Below are 17,877 nucleotides of genomic sequence, written 5' to 3'. Positions count from 1 at the left end.
TGGCGCTCATTTTTAACCTACTCTAAACGAAAACATATTTATTTTTGGGGAAATTAGTATGGGAAATTATTTCTTATTTATTGGAAATATTTATTGATTCAATCCGTATAGTTGCGGAAAAACTGTTTATCGTGTGTTTCGTTACGGTTAAATTTTGGGTTTCTAAATAATAACCCAACAGAGTCTGCTATAATCTTGATTTCGGAAGGACCGTATTTTAAGTGAAGCAATGACGTTTACAAGTATGAGTAAGGATATCTTGAGGTTTTGCCTTTGCTTGCATTTTCATTGCTGCTGGCCGAGTTTCTATTGGACTATTAGAGTAATAAGCAGCATACTGATGACGCATCCACGAGAGAACATATCCATCCATATTGGAATACGCTAACCCCAGAAATAACATTTGATTCCTTATTTCATTGGAACATTGAATTTCCATTTATTATAGTACATTTTTAACTCAATTTGTTGGATTGAATGAGGTCGGGGAACATACTACTAGTACATACTGCTAAAAAATATTATGCAATTTATATAGAATGGGAAATATTTTGCTGAGATCTTTAAATGAAAGAGACCGCTTACTGAACTACAGGTATGTACTCAAATTGAATATTTGCTTTTGATTGGGCCAATGCAGTATCCAAAGCTTAACTACAGAGATTGTGAAACGTTTATACCTCCTTGGGGGCCATGAACATTTTTATCGGATAACACTCGAGAAGTTTATGCGGAGTACAATTAAATTTATATATATTTCAGCTGAGGGAACTCACTCGCTATTTGGGACCTCGGAAAAATTTAATTAAATCCTAAAATAAAATCATTATTCAGCTGTAAAAAATAGTGAAGTACGAATACGTTATACCTCTCTTTTTAATGTAAATTTAGTTTAAATAAATGGTAATCTCTTTACATTTGGCTCACAAATATTTAAGTTTAGCCAAAATTTGCAGGATGATGTTATATATGGTAAGTGTTCATCATAAATCATCGATTTTGAGTGCGTAAATTAAATTGCCTGAATTCGGCTGATGCGCTGTTTAATATTGGGGCATCACCATGAGGAAGAAAACTCAGAGTGTTCGATGTTACTACTAGTAACCAGCAAATGAGGCTATGCCAAATTTATTATATTTAGAACGTTTTATTCCTCAGGTAGCAGGGTATTACAATGTCTTTTGCATGCTGAATAAGTTGAGCAATATTTTGAAAAGCTTTGGTCCCTGATTACGGTGGGCATCTTATCGTGGATAGTAAAGCAAGTGAAACACATGTCCAATTATTTTGTGGAAGGTGACTTCCTGCTCAAGAGCCCCGGGGTTTTGGGGGAAAAATCCCCGAATTTTATCAAAACCATACTACTATAAGCATTTTCATCCTCGAGCGTTATCGTAGCGCAACCGTGCCTATCGCTCAATCATCCCATGCCAATGAGGACAACAATTTACATCTTGCCTACCTTATTTATTTTTAGCTAATTTCTTTCGGCTAAAAATGTTCATGAATTATTCATGAGGGAGATGCATAATTAAATCTGCAGAAATTTGCAATTGGAAGTGTAGATTTTATTGAACATTTGCTGAGTTCCCAAGATGTTACAATTAAGTTTAAAGTAAAATTGACAAGAATCGATCGTTCAATCCGAATTTATCGCTATGTTCTCGTGAGCCTGAAAAGTGAAACTAACATTTTAAATACGAATTCGTTTTGGCCGTTTTCCTTCGAAATATTAAATTTGTTGCGTGTCTCAAAATGAGTAATCCTTTCTCAATTTTGTATTAACAGAGAGACTGTTCTTCAACTAATAGTAATAGTCTCACATCTTAATTATATTTATGGATCCAAGGTACCTTCAATTCATGGAAAGGTAGCTTAACATTGAAAATCGATTAAAAGGCTTGGGAAACCCTTTCTGGCCAGGTTTAGCATTTCAAGCTTCATCCAATTTGTTCAAAGTGTAGTCCATTAATAATGTTTATCGACTTTGACAGGATAAAGAAGGTTATATGGAGCTGTTAGTTTAAATAAAATAAGTAATCCAGCAATTTGGTACGCAAGGAGCAACGTTAAATTTATTAGACTTTAACGGAAAGCACAAGAATATTATCTACATATTTGGGGTCTTAATTTAATCCATGAGATAAATGTGAATAATCTGAGTTTCAAGGCTAATATAAATGGATATGTGCCTTGTATTGGTCTCTGGCAGACTCTGGTAATTATTACAAGGTCTTGCAACTCAAAATCTCTATCATTAATATCGTTTGACAAACAATTTTACATTTCGGCCCTTTTATCTGTTTCTACCTCCCTTCGTGACGCTTAAAAATGGCCACAATTTTCCTCTCTTCCCCGTTTGCTTAACAGCCTCTCCTTTTGCACTGCATTCCAATTACGTTTTAATACCTTCTCTGAATTTCCCCAAACAACATCCCCTTTTCGCTCTCCATGCGGAACACTAATTTGTTTGACTTCCCCTCACCTCAGCTTATTTACATCGGCTAGAGTACTCATTAAAAAAAACTCCCCTAAACCCTCTGAACTCTACAGTGTGTGGAACATATCCTTTAAACGCTAAAATTTCGCTCCCCTTTTGAGGACATTGGGTAGAGATCACATAAGGAACATAATTTTCTCGTATAATCAATTCTTGGCAATGCACTCAGGAGGGTTGTTAATAAACCTTTGTAACTTATAATCCTATCAAGTGAGCTGAAATTCTTAAGTAGCTATCATAAAAGTAAAATTGTTTAACTAGTCTGCAAGGAGAGAAAATGAGAGGGTCTGCTTTATGTGGTTATATAGGTAATCCGATTTATGTTTGAAAATCTGCAACGAAGTAGTTGAATTTTCCTACTTCATCTGACAAATAGGGCCCATGTCTTCCATCTTGATTACGTACCTACTCGATTATCCTCTTCTGGTCATTTGGGAGTGAAGACCCGGTGGTGTGGATCTGAATGGTTCGGTGGTATCCCGATCCCTACTTGGGGTGATGTGTGGATAGAGTGCTTCAGGTGGAGTACGCTGGCCGTTGGATGGGACATTAAGTCGTTCGATCCCTTGGCACATATCGTCTAGAGTGGGTTAATGCTGACGCTAGGTTTTCTCCCTCCTCCCTTTCTCCATTGTCTAAACATTCAACCCATACCAAATTACACACCTATCCTTGATGACGCAAATGAAGTATCTACTGACGCGACATTCCGAAGGTATAGTGTGAGGGAAGGACGTCAGCCGGAGATACAGTGCAAGGTACGCGGAAGCTCCAACTCTTTAATCTAAACGATTCAATCATTGAATAAGTTTCCTTGCCTTTTTTTTGCAATTGGATCCATACTGCCCTCAACATTTTCATTGCGAGTAGTGTGAGGAAGAAAGATAATCATCCGATGTATTACCTCAGGAATGCATCCTTCCTGCTTATTCACTTCAGCTAGAACTACCGATATGGTGCGAGACTTTATATCCTCGGTGTCGATGGAAAATTTTCTTCGATGGACGCCATATATTCTTGTGTAAAGTTTTTAATGCGGAGTTGAATCTTTCCCTCCTGGGAGGATTCCATCCCTAATTTTAGAAAAGTTGCGACCTCTTCCGTTCCCTCTCATTAATATTTCTCAACGTCCTTTTCTGGTCCTCGTTCAATTATTTAATGAGCGAGTGCCTTCTGGGATGGATCCCAAATGTTGGCAGAAGAACATTCCACGTTGTGGTGAGGATAGAAATAGCAGCGCGTCCCTTTCAATTTTTTAATCGCCATGTTTTCCCTTTGCTCGCCTTGCAAATTTCGCTTCGTTAGCCTCCTCGAGCCCACTTGTCGCACTCTCGGCGCGTGTTTTCTCCGCGTCGTCGGGGTCCCCCTTCGACGGTGACACCCCAAGTGTTGGGACGCCTCCGAGCGATGACGCGGGCGTGTGGAGAAGTGAAAATGATCGTGAGGGTAAACACTCCCTTACCTCAACCCCCCCTCCTTCCTCAACCGGGATCCCACTCGGTCGCGAAATGCCTTCGTGCTGTGCGTGCACTTCATTCGTCGAGTGTCTGTCTCCTCTGGTGTCTGTTTGCCCAACTCCCTCATCCTTCCTCCTCTCTCTTCCCCGTCCATGGGCGGTGGGGAGGGATGATTTATGCCCGGGAGCAGTCCTCGCATTAAAACGGGATGGAGATGATGACTGGGGGGGAGGGGGTTTGAGGTCCACACATTAGGGTAAGGTAGGGGACGGTGAAAATAGGTGGGGGCGAAGGGAGGGGCCGGGTCAGAGAGAGAGAGAGGGTCCTCAAGAGGCCTCCACTCCGTTTACAAGTGCCGGGGAAGGGTGTAATGCGCTGCGGGTGCCGTGTTCAAGTTGCCTGGGAAAAACATTTTAATTTCATGGAGTGTGAATGCTATCAGTGCACGAGAAATCCCTCAATGCAAAAAGGGTAGGAATAGATGGAAATATTTCCCGTTACCCTTTTTAATACGTTATGTCGAGGAGGGAAAAAGGGACCAGAATAATTGTTAACCAAGTCTCCGATATTTGTTCTGAGAAGCATTGTATGAACTATCTAAATTCTACATCTTAACCTTTAAATTATTTTTAGGCCCAGTTTTACAATGTCTCGTGCAATCCATTCGTAAATTAATGCAAATGTGTAGTCAATTGCGGAGTTTACCAAAGGTCGGTTTTTTTAAACAGTTCAGACGGCTCGTTAGTGAGTATGGTCATGCTAGCCGCAGTGATGCCGTCTCTTATTGTACATGCCATTTTACGGTCTAGTTTACTCTTAATTGGCGATTTAAAAACTGGTTTTTGACACCGGGAGACTATGTCTTTAATTTAACCAGATATTATAAAACCGGGCTTCAAATTTTTTGTATGATACGTGAGACGTGAATTCATCCTTGCTATATTTCAGGGATGCACATAGGCTTAGCGATGTTGGCCACTCCAAACGGTGAATGCAGAATCTGTGCTCTTGCTACAGCGAGTTAACACCCGGCATTCTCGCTTTCAATTGCGCACGTAGAGTTTATTTGTGCCCGTCATTCCACACCTCTGCGAGGTCTTTGCGGATTAGGAACGAAAGCTACCCAGGGCGTCGGTGTCATCGATTCCCTCTCTCCCATATGAGCCTACTAAAACTGAGGGAATACAACGGTGGGTATTTGTTCTAGAGTGCAAATGTGATAAGTAAGTGCAGTATGGAATACCAACCCGAAAAAGAATGGCTTGCAAATGGCCTGCGAGAGATGCAATGAGGTTTTATTCCGCGGCTGAGGATTTGATATGAAAATGTGTTAAAATCATTCCTCACGTAATGATAATGTTTAAAATAAAAAGATAATGAACGGACCATATCGATTTCTATCCAGCTACAGGGGTTTTTGTTGAATAGAAATAACGAGGAAATTTCCGTCAATTATGTCGCAAGGGGCGTTCCTAATGGTGCGACACAAAGGGTATCGGGGAAAGCCAGAATTACTGCACCGAGTGTTACCCAAACAATCGTTTATTATACAAAATACAGTTAAAATGCACCATTTACAAAGATATACGCAACTTATGGATGGCTAGACCCTCAGTACACCAACGCGCGTCCGTCGGGAAGGGAGTATGGCAGGGCGGACGCAGTCACGACACGCAAAACCTGGGCAGAGCCCTCGTCCGAAGTTGAGTCAGAAAATAGGACACGCTGTCGCGACAAGCGCAACATAGCCGAAGCATCGTGCCCTACCGGTCACCACCAGATAACCAACTGACCCTTACCTGGGAAAGGGTGTAGGCAGGTTGGACGCGGTCACGACGAACGTAACCTGGGCGGAGCCCTCGTCCAAGATGAGTCAAGAATAGGACACGCTGTCGCGACAAGCGCAACACTGCCGAAGCTTCGTGCCCTACCGGTCACCGCCAGATAACCACTGACTGCTTTTCGCCCCGCGATCAGGGCTTTTATACCCAACTTAGGAGCATTGTTGTTGGTCACGTGGGAGTTTTGGGGAAAAACCCTGGGGAGGAATACTATTGTTGTTGATCGCTTGGAAACATTGTCGTTGGTTGCTTGGGAGTTTTGGGGAAAACCAGGGAGGAATACTATTGTTGTACACCTGCAACAGTGCGTCGTTGATTGCTTGGGGTGGGTAGTCGGAGGAGCCAGGAAGGGAGAACCATGTCGCATACTTGCGACATTACCCCGGTAGCAAATAAAATCAAGGGTCTAACCATTCCAGGAAAACAACATACACAAATTAAAAATACAAAACTTATTATAGAGCACTTGAACATAACCCGAAAATTTTCAACAGCAAGGTAAGCAGGAAAAGTTTTTCACAATCAGTTTTTCCCTTGAAAACAACAATTTTTTACGACACAATACAAATTTGAGAACAGTGGAGCATTGGACACATTCACCATGTTAAGAATATTATCTTTCTGGTTTCGGCTGACTATTCCTGGCAGGTATTGGAAGCCATCATCAGCTGAGCATCTGGGAGGTAAGGTAAAACTCCCATGACCATTCATTCTCAAAACCTGCTGTCATACCAACGTCCGAGCTTCTCACTGTGAATTGTATAGGGGGCCTTAATTATGTGCACACCACATCTCTGAGCAATTTTTACAAATTGCATTTTGAAATCACTCACCGCCAGGTAAAGTGAATCTGTGGTCAATTAAATATTTTGATCGCCATCTACTGATGGGGCCGGAAAAGGGGTGCGCCTCAAAAATCGTAATTTTCTGACTCCTTTGTTGCATGAGTAAAATGACTAGCAGGGCAATCCTTCCAGAGTGCCGCGCTATTTTAACGTGAGCCACCTTGTAAAGGGGTAAAACATCACTTCCTCAGACGCCCGTAAAGACCAAGCCTGGTGTATTCATTCGCTCCGCTCCCTGGGTTGCCTTTTTTAGGAGACTGGGAGCAGGGATAGAAGGTGTTAACACCCCATACTCGGCTAGCATCACCATAGTACTGAGTCATCTGGCTTCATGGGATAGCTGGGAAGAATGCCGGGAGAGAGGGACAAAACTAATTTGTTACAGAGTGAGAAGTTCTTCGGTCTGCAGTACAGCAGTGGCCAATCCTTATCACCGGCCAATTGAGCAATCTTCTTTTAGATATATTTGACTCGCGCATCTTTTACCTGCCAGAAAATGCAACCCCAATCTTCTATTTATACGGATGTATTTGCCTTAAAATATTCACCGTTTACTTAGAATTAACACAGAAAATCCACATTTTATAACCACGTTCTTTGGAATCCAAAACGACTACGGAGTTCTTTACACAGAGAGTTTTTGTTTCTGAGTCCAAAATTAATTGTATTAACAATCAACCGTTGGTCCAATGCTGGTTTAAGGGCAAACATAGCAAGATCACTTAATGAATCACTTTTTGCTACACTTAACACAGGGTACACTTAATAATCTTAAACATAGAAACACTTAAACCTAATGCACAAACACTTAATAATCTCAAACATAGAAACACTTAAACCTAATGCACAAACACTTAATAATCTCAAACATAGAAACACTTATTTCGGCGTGAGGGCTTGGGAAGCTTGCACTCTTAGAGCCTGGCGACGTCGATATAGAAATCGTCTGGCCTTGTTATGTCTTTTCCGTCCTTTAGGGCCAACCTTAGCCTCTACAAGCGTAGAGGGGAGTCTACACTGTAGGGGAGCACAATGAGGAGACTCTGGGGAACTAAACGGGTTCTCGATGGAGTTCGGTCTGCATCCCTTTGAGGAGAGTCCATGCGAGGTGGATGCCCAGGATTCCTCAAATTCCCGCATGGTTGCATCCCACCAGCAACGGAACCGGCGCTCTTCGTACTGGTTCACCAATCCCACAACCTCTGGCTGGTTGAGATGTCCTGCGGGGGCGAGAGATGGCCTTTCCTCCGGGGGTCCTCCTTCGGGGGAAAGCCACCAATCTTCCAATGGATCGTCCCGGTCCTCCTCACCAGACTCTCGGGTGTTGCCATGCAAACTCTCCCCTCATGAGGCTCCATCGCCTCGGACGGAACTTCACTAACATTGACTCGCGACAAGTCTTTTCATCGCGGAAGGGTCTGGCCAGAAGTTTTCGTCCTCAGCGTCTACCCAGTTACTGAGGGGTGCCTGAACTTCCTCCCGAAATGGCACCACCTCGACTATATAGCCCTTTTTTAACTTTTGTTCGCTGCTACGAATGTTACAAAGTAATATGGGGACGGTGCCTTCAGGTGACACCGAAGCAATACTCGGCAGAATAAATAAATCTCTCTCGCTTTCCACGACTCGCACCTCTTCGCCTTCAGCCATCTGACTCTTTACCTTCGACAACACAACGGATAACGGCGGTACTCTAATAGATTCCTCTAATATAATTTTGCTCGATCGGCCAATCCCATTACTAGCGCCGGTCTGAATTTCGCGAACTTTGCCATCGCACAGGGGGGCAACCAATCTATCCTCTGTTACTGGCGGAAAAACACAACCATCATCCGACTCCTTTATCCCAAACCGGGAGTCGGTGGAAACCTTAAAGACATCGCCAATAACTTCGTCGCACCGGGGGACAACAAAACTATCCTCTGTTACTGGCGGAAAAACACAATCATCACCCAACTCCTTTATCCCAAACCGGGAGTCGGTGGAAACCTTAAAGACATCGCCAATAACTTCGTCCCTAGCGGTGCGGCCTGATTGCGACGCGGGTGGCACCCTCTCCATGAATCTTTCGGCCTTCGCCACCTCTGCTAATTTCTCTGAATCCTTATTTAGAGATCCGTTATCCTTATTCCCATCGTCCCTCGCTGTCGATTCCTCCATCGTTACTTGAAAACAACCTCCCTCCATACTATTATTTATTCGCGAGTTACATTTCATTATCTCTGCCGGGAGAGCACTTTGGTTTTTAGTGTCGCTTATCGTTTTTTCCTCAAGGAATACTAAATCATACGTGGCCATTTGCGAATCATTGCCATTAATTATACCAGAAATGAAAGAATCAAACGACTTGACCTCTTCCGAAACTCCAATTTCATGGGCACCTCTGGGCTCGTTTATCTGTGATGTTACGGTATTAGATTTTAGGTTCGTCTCGTGTCCCTCACCCATTCTTATTTTCCGTTTATTGAACGATATACTTTTCCCGTAACGAACCATAAAATCAAGGCCTAGAAGACCGTCATAGCTCGTTTCCCCCAAATCCACTACTAAGACGTCATGGGGATATAATTTATCTTCGATCAAAAATGGCACGCAACTCTGTCCAATGATTGGTAAGGGATGACCTGACGCGCTTCGCACTCGAGAATTGTAATCAGAAATCTTTAATTGGCCAAACGGAAATTTTTTATTATTAATGATGGTAACGGCTGCTCCCGTGTCCACTAGAAAATTGTAATCTTTCCCTAAAATTTTCACTATTATTGTCCATCCCGCTTCTGGAGTGACCGCTAGAATTAAATCTGTCCCGACCTCCCGGTCGGGAGATCGGCGTTTCCCGCCACGAAGGGATTTTCGCGCCTCGGGCAGCGTTTGGGAAGATGGCCAGTCTTTTGACAGATGCCGCATATCACGAGCGGGCAATCTGTAGAGAAATGATTTTCATTACCACAATTAAAACACAAAGACGGCCTCGTTCCCCTCTCACTCTGTCTACATGCTCGAGCAATGTGACCGGTTTTACCGCAGCGAAAGCAAACGCGTGCGCCGTGATTATCCTTTGGTGCCCCTCCTTGCACCGGGGGAACCGATCTTACTTGGGAACCCCTCCCGACAGCCTGCGCGGCGTTAATTTGTTCCCCGGGAAACTGCCAACCTGCAACATTTGGCGGATTCGGGTGTATCCCTGACCAAGGCGTTATATTTGGAGACGGCGGCCACCTAGGGGGTGATTGACACAACCACGCATGAGACTGTTGTGGTGAGTTTACTTCTCTATTGACGGCGTAATTTCTGACACTAGCTTCTTCAACGCTTGCGAACCCTTCTGCCTCAATCAAGTTCGTTGGATTACGCACCAACACAAACCTGCCAATCTCTTCCCTCAGCCCAATTAAAAATTGCGCGAGAAGTCTACCTTCAATCATTCTCTTCGCTGTTTCTGAATCGATCTCGCCCCATGACTCGCGTAGCCTACGGGCGACATTGCGCAATCTGGTTGAAAATTCTGCGACGCTCTCCAGCGGTTTTTGTACACAAGTGTTAAATATTTTTTCTAACATGATTGGAGAGGCCTTAAGGGAAAATCTCCTTTTGAGATTAATGGAAAAGTCCGCGTATGAACCTAATATGTGATGATTTGCAGAGACAAAATCCGCGGCGGTTCCTCCAAGCCGAAGTTGAGCGACTCCTAAGGTCTGTGCTTCATTCCAACCACTAAGATGACTTACAATACGAACGCTTTCCAAAAATTTGTCAACCCCTATCTCATCTTCACCGCTAAACGTTGGAATTAAATGAAACTGGCTGCCAATAGCGGCGGTTTGCGCCGCTTCTCCGCAAACATTTTGGGGGCTCGTGCTACTTCCCGGCTGTTCTAACACATTAACCGAAGGTGTGAAGTCGAGTGTATTGCCGAGTTTAAATTCAGGGACGGTTCCTTGATAATCGAGAAAAGGGTTACAGTAACCAAGTCTATGAGGGTTAAGGCCATCCATCGCGAAATTTAATCCAATGCTAATTACGTTAAAATTTTGAGGGTGCTTAATTAATTTATTTTTTCATACTCCGAGTTTATCCGATACCCATGGTGGGCGCTGGTTGGGCTAATTTTCCGACTTAAAATGGTACACGGGAACATGAAAATCTATGATAACTATCGCATTCACTGAATAAATCACTAGTCCAACCGTGACCCCACACCTGACACCAATATGTCGCAAGGGGCGTTCCTAATGGTGCGACACAAAGGGTATCGGGGAAAGCCAGAATTACTGCACCGAGTGTTACCCAAACAATCGTTTATTATACAAAATACAGTTAAAATGCACCATTTACAAAGATATACGCAACTTATGGATGGCTAGACCCTCAGTACACCAACGCGCGTCCGTCGGGAAGGGAGTATGGCAGGGCGGACGCAGTCACGACACGCAAAACCTGGGCAGAGCCCTCGTCCGAAGTTGAGTCAGAAAATAGGACACGCTGTCGCGACAAGCGCAACATAGCCGAAGCATCGTGCCCTACCGGTCACCACCAGATAACCAACTGACCCTTACCTGGGAAAGGGTGTAGGCAGGTTGGACGCGGTCACGACGAACGTAACCTGGGCGGAGCCCTCGTCCAAGATGAGTCAAGAATAGGACACGCTGTCGCGACAAGCGCAACACTGCCGAAGCTTCGTGCCCTACCGGTCACCGCCAGATAACCACTGACTGCTTTTCGCCCCGCGATCAGGGCTTTTATACCCAACTTAGGAGCATTGTTGTTGGTCACGTGGGAGTTTTGGGGAAAAACCCTGGGGAGGAATACTATTGTTGTTGATCGCTTGGAAACATTGTCGTTGGTTGCTTGGGAGTTTTGGGGAAAACCAGGGAGGAATACTATTGTTGTACACCTGCAACAGTGCGTCGTTGATTGCTTGGGGTGGGTAGTCGGAGGAGCCAGGAAGGGAGAACCATGTCGCATACTTGCGACAATTACGAGGAAATAATTATTAATTGGGAAAGTGGAAGGAAAATGAAGGAAACTGGCTTCCCTTCGAGAAGGTCAGTATAACTGCTGTGCATGTGCCGAAATAGCTATTGAAACAAATGAGACATCATCAGACAGGCACGCTGTAAATTATAGCGGTTGCCATTCGTTCCATCGGGTCGATTACCATTTGGAAAATGCAGGCTGACCGCATATTCTTAAAAAATGAAGCACCGAAAAATAATGAATAATCAAAATTATGCACTTATTAAGAAAGTAGGCCGCGCATAGTTATTTCAATATTCGGGAGTTAATTGAGTAGTGCATTGGGTATTTACGAAAAACCGTGTCATCTCGAGGAATATGTCCATTGTTGCTGAGTGTTGAAGCACTAAGTATAGGTCAACGTTGCACTCCAATAACCTGAATAAAACATTACTCATTTAAGATTCGGATCCTTCCCATGTTTTAATCGCCGTAGATGAATACTATTTGCTTGAACTGCTTCATAAAAATCTGGAATAAGTGTGCAAGGTAATGGTAACAGTATGAGACGAGGTGATAGTGGAATAGTTTCATTTTAATCATGTATAAAGTTTTTGCGTGAATTTAATGTGGAAAATCAAACAAATCTTGAGTTATTTTTATATAATGCAGAATGCACCGTGGCCCCAATTTCTTAAAAATAGATTTAAAGGAAACTTTCTCCGTCGGCATTTAGAGTATCGTTATGCGATTCCGAGACCTGACCGTATTTTTTCCAAAATTATTCATCCATTCGTTTATCATGATTGAGCGTGCATCTGCGTACTCGTTTTGCAGCAAGTGAACTCAAGATCGAGGAGATTAGGGCTGCTTTCGCATAAATGAGAGAACAGTGGGCACTGTTTCAATCGATACTTGGCACACGTATAGCATCAGTAAAGACTCGTCGTTCTTCCAGGAGAAGGATGAGCGTTGATGGGAGGGTTTTGAGATGTGGAGTTGGCCGACGAGGCCGGAAATAAGATGTGCCGAGAGGAAGATAAACAAAGGGGTATTAGATGTGACAAGAGATGGGGAATTGAGGAGATGATGGAGGAAAGTTGAAGATGGCAGAAAATTGGATGTGGGAGCCCATTGAGATATTTTCGGTTGTTGAAGTATGTGATCGAAGGAAGAAAGGTAGCCGGGCAGGCGGGTAAAGAAGGGAGAGAGAAATGAGCAACTTGCTTGGCTTGAAGGAGTTTTACGACCGATGGGTAAGTTGAAGAAAGTTAAATAAGATAAAGAAGAAGATAGGCGAAGAAAACTTTCAAAGAATCGGCATTTTGGAATGCATGGGGGCGTTGGGAAAGTATGAGGAGAGCTGAAGAGTAAAAAATGCTGTCGGGCAAATGGATGGTACTTTTATTTACGCTTATTCAGTGATCCCGATGTTCACGACGCTGGGTTGAAGTTTCAAGGGACCGTTCACCCGATACCCCTAATCCGAAGTATCTATATATATTTGCCATAACATTAATTCAAATCCATAGAAGAACCTTTAAACCACTTTATCTGCTTAGATGACGTGCGAAGAATAAAGTATCTCCAGCCAGCCTGAAAATGGAGAGAGAAGAAAGATGGCGAAACACTCGGGAGGGGTAGTCGAAAACCAGATTGTAAGATTAAAGCAGCAGTCTCAGAGCAAAAATAAGCTTGTGAACTATAGCTAAACAAGCAGTAATCAAATGAATAAATCAGTCCATATCCAACTCAATGAGCTCGGAGTAATTAAAAGTATGTTGAATAAGAAGAATTAAGCTGGTCACATTCGTAAGACAAATTTAAAATTATGAAGACGCCGAGAAAGAGTAAATTAAACTGAGTCTAAAGAAGCAAGGTGACAATTGGTCCAGGGTAAGGATACCGCTCCCTCCTCGTTTTTGGTGGATCGAGGAGCGGTGTTTGGGCTTACTGGTCGAGTTCGTGCCTCGCCCTCTCTTCCATGCTGTCCCATACCAACATTTGAGCCAGTCCTCTCGTGAATGATTTCGATTAATCAAATTGCATATTCACCTGGCGAAGAAGAGGGGGCCTTCCCTCTACCCTGATCAGGACCCCGCTTCTTCCAATCCCACCACGCCAGGCCCTTAACCCCCACTTCCCCCTCAGCCCGAATCCGGGCATGCCCACTCACGTACCATGCCCCGTATATGTGTATTAATGCATGTATGCATATATATATATATATATATATATATATATATATATATATATATATATATATATATATAAAATCGAACCCAATAATATAAATGGAAAACTCATTAAAGGACACTTTCATTTCAGAAATTTTAAATTTTCTGAAATGTGTCCTTTTTTCTGTTTTCTATTTACATTTTGTAGTTCTAATGAGCTGTCTGAATATTTTATACAAAGTATACATGCGTTCCTATCCCATTTCCTTATATCTATTTCCATATGAATGAATGTAATACATGTGTGCGTGTGTGTGTGTCTATATATATATATATATATATATATATATATATATATATATATATATATATATATATATACTTGCACGATATCAGTTGTCACCCGTATCACCACGCATCATTCTTTATTCTCTTACCATGCAAAGACAGATTCTGCAACCATCCCTACTCCCTGGATAAATCCCTCCCTAACGTACACCATTCCGTCCTCCAAGGTTATCATGAATCTCTCCTGATCAAAAAAATCCGAAGGCATGCTTTCAATCTCAAACCATCTTCCCCCTCAGAAATCCATCCTCTTTTAACTTGAACCACGTCCTTCCTTGGCATGGAGTCCCTGAGATCCATCCTAAAAACCTCGATCCTATCCTCAAGAACCACAAGTACAAACACTGATTACACCAATCACCAGATATTTTCAGCCCCCCTCCGCTCCCAAAATCTTCCATATCAATCCCAAACCTACCCCTCCCAACTCGTTCCCTCCCATACTTATCCCCGCCTTACCCTTCCAACCAGCGACTTCGTCCTCTCCTCTTGATACCTTCTCCTCAGTTCCTTCTATCCCTTGAGAAAGGGGCTTTGGCCACCGGAAATTCGGAATGCATGTGAGTTTCATTTGCGTGCGTTTCTCTGCGTCATCGTTTGCTAGCGCTATCTCGCTTCTTCGTTTACATTATAAACGCATATTTATGGTATGTGTAAGTGTGTATGTAAGTATATATATATATATATATATATATATATATATATATATATATATATATATATATATACATATATTTGTGTATATATATATATACACAAGTACATATATTTTTTAATATTACACAGTAATCAACCCTAAGGTAGGTTTAATTTTTGATAATAGAGTTCACGCAGTACTAAGCCCAACGGCCTGTGAAATTTCCGCACAAGGGCAAGGGGAGTGGGCATTTTCTCTCCCTGGGCCGGATATTGTTTACTTAAAATATTTGTAACCCGAAAAATCATGCGGCTTCGATGGAGCTGAGGGTGCCCGAGAGGCGTGCCCGGGAATCGAAACCGGGCCCTTTGGCCATTAGGCCACCTCTACCCCGGGACTACAGCGTCCCAATACAATATACGTACATGAATAAACGTAGAAGTTCCCGATCCCGGTGTGTGATCGTTGAGGGAGTTGTACCTCTGCCCGACTGCCTCCTGATCCCCTGCAGTCGTGACCTTCTTCCCCATCCCTTCACATTGACCTTCGGGGCGCCCTCCCTCTCGTTTTCGTACCGCGAACATTTAGGGCCGGTATCGGTGGGAGACGCCGCCCGGTGTGGTTCCTGGATCCCAGCGCTCCGCCGTCCTCTCCTCTATCTTCCCAATTCATTCGCCTCGGCTGGGCGTATGTTTAAGACGGAAGGTTTGGGGTCTCTCTCTTAGAATTAGGCTTCGTACTCGCATCTTGCTGTATGTTATCATTTTCATTTGCGTGGATGTATGTGTGGGCCGGATTTTCCTTGAAATCATTCGTTTATTTGGTGAAGTTAAACTGATCTTTCTCTGTTGAGCATATCTCAGAAAATATGGGAGGGGTAGGACGACTGGCTTTAGCTCCGTAAAATCTCAAAGAATCATTACCTTTGATCTGCCTAAGCAGCAGATGGTGGGGATCGATTGATTAATGATAGTTGGAACATCATCGAATCAAATAACTATGTACATTTTGTGGCAAAAAATGGGAACGAGCCTTATCGGATGGAAAGACGTATGCATCTCGGCGAAGGCCCGCTTGCCTCTATCCCGTCTCCCTCTATCCAAAAGGCTTTTTGCAGGAAATACGGTTCCTCACCCCTTATCTGAATGGAGTTTCATTAAAAGCTGGCTGCCAATTAAAGGTAGGCTTTGAACGGTTTCTATTAACTATTGTTTTGGGCTACATAGCGAAGTTGTGGGTGCCGTCCAGGTGAACCCTAAGGCACGTGAAGTTTCCAAAAGAGAGAGTATTGGCAAAATACATTTCTCTGTTCCTGCGAGGCCTCACTCCCCCAAACACATCTGGTCGCTAGAAAATCTATCACAGCTCCGGTGAACCCCGCCAGTGTTTGTCTTTAGTGGAATTCACCGGGAATCGATCCCAGCCACCCATTCAGTCGTCGCCATGTGATTGATACGCACCTCCATGCCTATCAGTACTCTCGCAATTCTTTCGTATCCTCATTTTTTCAACGCCGTAAAATTAGGCCGTTAGCCCCCCTCTAATAGGTCGGCATTTCTCGTGACAAATCGTTTATTCAAAGTAAGTAACCTTTTCTTTTGTCATTTAATTGCCTTATAATTGTTTTTTTTTTCATCATATTAAAGGCTATTCGCTAATTTCGTTAGTACCGCTGTTTGCTCACATGCATTGAAAGAACGTCATGGTAGTATTTTTTCCAATGAGAATCAAAGCCATGTCAAAGTTCATCTAACAATTGGGGTCCTCATTAGTTTTTGGCAAAATCATCAGTTGTTAAGTCAAATTCATTTTGTAAATTTTGTAAGTGTAGTACTCTCCAAAGTTGTGATTCTCTTTCCGAATTCTGCACTTTTCTAAAAGATTAAATTAAATTAAAAATATCTGTAGTAAACACTTTTTTAACATTTTATTTATTTATTTCATTTTAAGCAAATGCAAGAAATTGTGAGTACCAAGTGCTCACACTTGTGAGCTCACAGTACTCCACGCGTACGTACTTGTGAGTATTTCTAAACCATTTCGATGTATATTCCGAAGAAACGGTTATAACGGCAAATACTTCCCCTGAAGATTAGGAATCGCACTTCCTTTAGTGTGGAAAAGATAAGATCGCGAATTGCTGACCTTATTATCTAATACGAGTATTATATATTCATCTGTTTGGCCGAATTTCAATCATTCGATTGATTATTTCACCGTATTTATTATCTCAGAATATCCGTAGATATATAATTCTGGACGAATCGCTACCACTTCCATTTTTCCACTCTAGGATTCTTTTAGTCCTGGAATCTTAATTTAGAACGAAGTATGTGTACTCAAAACGACGCTTAAACTATCTAGTTGTTATAAAAATTATTTATTCGCAATGTACGGTCGCATTCGCATGCTCTTATCCGAAAATAAGGAACATTTTCAAGGTATTGTTAAAATAAGTAGTTTTTAGGGCATGAAAATACGAATGCATTTTGAAGAGGTATTTACCAATATGTTTTAGTAATCTCTTGGGAAAACAGCACTGTTTCCTAGTTTTCACATATCAAATAGCTGAATGTGGCTAAAAACCCGAATTTATGAACTTTACATTGGTTTCATAGTTTTTTAAACCTCCGCATTCTCCTATTATTCATGCATTGATTTATTTCAATTTATTATTATTTTTGTTTTTAATTGAGTTAGTTATAACATTAGCATTATCTATTTGAGACTTTCGCAGGTTTTGCACAACCCCCTTCTTAAGTGGATGTTTTCCTGGAGTGGAATATAGTATTTTCGTCAATGGGCCATTGCACTTAAACAAAGACTTATTCCTTACGTTTGTCCCACAACTGTTCATAACTATCCACATTTTTTGTTCTCATGATAAACTTTTGTCTTTTTATTTTATTGCTTAGCCCTCAGATGTAATCATATTTTCATTGAATGTATTTGTGATGGGTTAGATGGAAGAAGGGACTGCCACAGTCTCAACCTCGCCCGAATAAAGCCGAATTATTATCATAATTCCCCATGTTTCATTCTTGCATGCCTTTCTCTATGCGGTATCTATCTTTTCTGCGTTTCTGGATAATATTTATCGTAATTCTCTCTAATTT

Source organism: Hetaerina americana, unplaced genomic scaffold (assembly GCF_022747635.1).
Source record: "Hetaerina americana unplaced genomic scaffold, ioHetAmer1.1.p SCAF_4, whole genome shotgun sequence".
Classification (NCBI taxonomy): domain Eukaryota; kingdom Metazoa; phylum Arthropoda; class Insecta; order Odonata; family Calopterygidae; genus Hetaerina; species Hetaerina americana.
The sequence above is the reverse complement of the archived record's forward strand: the minus strand, read 5'-3'. Positions refer to the sequence as shown.